The sequence below is a fragment of the Lissotriton vulgaris genome, chromosome 5 (genome assembly GCF_964263255.1).
Source record: "Lissotriton vulgaris chromosome 5, aLisVul1.2, whole genome shotgun sequence".
Lineage (NCBI taxonomy): Eukaryota > Metazoa > Chordata > Amphibia > Caudata > Salamandridae > Lissotriton > Lissotriton vulgaris.
The window spans coordinates 613,760,471-613,764,077 of record NC_141693.1 but is presented as its reverse complement, the minus strand read 5'-3'; the positions used below and the strand labels follow the sequence as shown (position 1 = coordinate 613,764,077).

Sequence of the window (3,607 nt, the reverse complement as noted above, 5' to 3'; positions counted from 1 at the left end):
TCCCACACACTCTCCGTGTGTGTGCTCCTTCTCTCCCGGAGCCGCCGCTCTGAGACCGGCAGCGCGCCGACCCAGCCACGTGTAACAGCGTCGTCGGCGCCTTGGACCCCCCTCACCTCAGTGCGCTGCCTGCGGCTGTGTCCTCCCGGCTCAGGCACCCCGCCCACCAATAAGTCCCTTCCGAAGGCACCTGAGGTCCTCCAGGCTTTTCCTCCGACACGCCGGGGGGGGGGCCTCCTCACTCCAGGCACCACCAGTGCCTCATCAGCTGTCACACTATCTTTGGCCTCTACCGCTCACTGCAACCACGAATCTCGCCAATTTTATTTATTGCAGCACTCAGCCTCGGGGGGGGGGGCAAGCACTCCCCTCACCTCGCCGCTACATGGCCCAGTGGTGCACTCCCCAGGGGGGGGCTCCGCCAGCGACGCTGCAGAGGGGCTCAGGCGCCGGGCCCTGGGGCACGGCCCAGCCCTCTCCGCACGCAGAACGAGGCCGCCCGGGCTGCACTCTCACCACAGCCCACGGCTCAGAGGCCCAGATCGCAGCCTCCACCTCTCTGTCGAGATCTCTGCCTGTGTGTGCGGGAGCCGGCGTCGGGAAGAGTCGCGTAGCTCACCGGCCTCCACGCAACTCCCGGCGCTGCCTGGGGAGTAAGGTTCGCCTCACTGGTGCAGGATAGATGTAGGATGTTATAAATGTGGACCGGAGCCTCGGGACTATGAGGCCATCTTCGCCGCTGGCAAGCTCCGCCCCCCTAATGTCATAACATTTAAGTTATCAAGTGTTTAAACTGCCATTTGTCCACAGAATTCACCACCAATCTGATTTGGCCCAATTGAAGTACGCTACCTAACTTGAGAACCTTCTAGAACCTTCTGGCCGGCCATTTTGAAACTGTAACATTTTGAAACCCTCTGAAATCTTCTCATAGGGCACTTTGAATCCAGAGCCTATAAAAGACATGCCTGTCTGCCACACCCTGCTTTGCAATTAGGAGCTCAGCAGATGCAAAATCCTGTTTGACTGTCAGACTTACCTGCTCAATCCTATCCAGCTTCCTGGAACGACATCAGTCTTGATTTGTCTAGTCATCCCAGTGAACAGCATCCCAGCATCCCTGGTCTTCACTGATTCTGGCACTACAAAACCTGCAAAAGAAAAGACTGAGATTAGTACAATTTGCCCTAAACTACAAAATGTGTGTTTAACATCTCACTAAACTAGAAATAGGAGATTCTAATCCTTTAAAATGTAAGAGAAAATTTGTGAGACGTGTGAGGCTAAGCATTATTATTTGAGGCGGTCGCTGTGACAGGAACAGGTCCTAACAGCCAGCTAAAGCTAAGGTGCTTAGAGGCAAGGGTGCATTTGGACAAACTCTCACGCATTAAGTCCAGAGTTTGGATCTACAGACGAAAAACCTTCCAGATTCAACATTCATACTTTGCCCACCAGCTAAGGGAGGCTCAAAGAAAAAACAAAGCAAAGGGGTAGAGGGGGGATTGAAAACACATGGGAGGCCATCAAGGGGATTGAGCATCCAGTCGTGGGGCCGTAAAGTAAACATTGTTTTTTGTTCTTGCTATGATACGCCCAGAGAATGTAATCAAAAGAAAGAGAGCCAGCAAATTAAAAGCAGTGAGGAGCATCACCAAGCAGAGCAGTGTGAAGGAACGCAGCAGGATGGCCACTTGCAGATGCAGTTGTCATATCTTCTCTTTCATTCCATTTCCCCACTTCCCCTCTGCTTTGTCTTAGATTAAGCATATCTAATGCTTGATCTGGGGAGCACAGTTTGGAATTGAATTTCAGGTCTCGTACATTGCCTCTGCTGCACTCAGGATTTTAAGTTAGCCAATCTGGTAAGTTTCCTGACTAACCAGCCTCTGACACTAGGTGGCTATGCCTGGTGGCTGGAGCCCTGGCATGCCAGTAGTAGTTGTGTGTGGGGGGTGTACAAAGCTTAGGGACTTATTCAATGAGAGCAATTGACTCGTATTACTGGAAATTCCTTGCTCATGGGAAATAATCACAACCTCTTTTCATAAACAGGTTCAGCTAGTTACCAGCTGCTGTCAGCGAAAGATAGACACACGCTGATAACCATGCAATTCACTCCATCAACCAAAATCGGCCATGCACTACCAACCACAGAATCAAACAAAGAGCTATCAATTTGTCATCCTTTCTGTATGTGGGCCAGATGAGATCTTCCATGTCAAATTAAGCTGCAGGCTCCACTCCTGGTGCCGCCCTGCTGTTAATTCTTTAACATCTCAGCTTTGCAATCACACTGCCCCTGGAACCCAAAAGCTTTGGTTTCTTTGAAGCAGCCTTATGGGTAATGAAAATAACACTACCAGATTGCTAGTTGGCATCGTTTATGGTCTGAAATACAGCAGTATCTGATCGTCTCTGAAACTTCAACTTTCAGTCTTGATTAATAAGAACATTCTTGGCAAATGCTTTTGTGTAAGTTAATCTAGTCCAAGAATTTCATCTCTAGGCACAATAAGAATGCCTCCAACCATATCTCCTAATTCATAAAACCAACATAATAACCTAGAGTCACATTCCATTATTCCTAGCTGAAGTATTGAGATGACTACCCTGCTTTGAACACTCAAATGTTTTCAGAGTAAACGCTTTAAAGCCCCAGGACATTCAGTAAAGAGTATCAAGTGGGTGGTGAGAGGCAAGTCTAGGACAGGTAGTAGCTTGCCTCGGAGTGGACTGACAGCTCCATCACAAGATCCAACAACAAGCTTTTTAATTGCAGAAATTTTAAATTACTCTATTGGACCTAGAAGTACTGCGGCTGATGGTACCAGACTTGCTCTCCAATGGATTCTTGTTAAAAGATATGTATTTAAAGTGTACTCATAAAAATTATAGGGCCTCAAAAGAGTCCTGTTTTGTTATCTTTCATCGCTACGCCCACAAGAGTTGGTAAATTGCGACCCTGCTGCCTTCCTCGGATGTGGGGTCCATTTCTAAGACTCCCTCTCCCACCTTACCTGTGGTCACCATGGTAGGCAAGCAAAGCCCCATTGAAAGTTGATAAGGGAGACATCCAAATGTATCGTCACTGTCATAGGGACATGCCATTGGCCCGAGGTGATCTAGTGTCACCAAAGTGGCTGGGCAAACCTCGATTGGTCATTATTTGAGAAAGGCACAAATTGCAGGTGGTCAGTGCTCATGGGCAAGTATTAGATCTATAATCACCACAGTTATCCAAGTAAGATTGAGGGTTCAAACGATCTATAAGTGAATTAATGAGCCATTCATAGTTTCACTGTCATGGCTGCATGTACTTATAGATGCATGGCTTAATCTTTGAGACATGCATATGCTGCTGGCATGATCAACAAGGTAGATGCACATGTTGGAGGAAGGAGGAGTCCTAAACTGACCCTGACTGACCTTTGCACCCCTCTGAGTCCTGCTGCAGGAGCCCCTCTGCCTTCCTACAGGGGGCACAGACACCGGCATGACTAGTTTGCTTGCATAGATGGAAGGGTTAGGCAGACCAAAGCAGGCCAAGGTAGAGCCTAAGTGAGATATTGGGATGCCAGCCTGAATTACAGGGACCCCCCACAGA

At 48.6% G+C, this 3,607-nt stretch overlaps 1 pseudogene; it reads right to left on the bottom strand.

The window, feature by feature from the left end:
* Positions 1–1,915: 1,915 nt before the first annotated feature.
* On the bottom strand, positions 1,916–3,381 carry LOC147711318 (18S ribosomal RNA; annotated as a pseudogene).
* Positions 3,382–3,607: the final 226 nt, after the last annotated feature.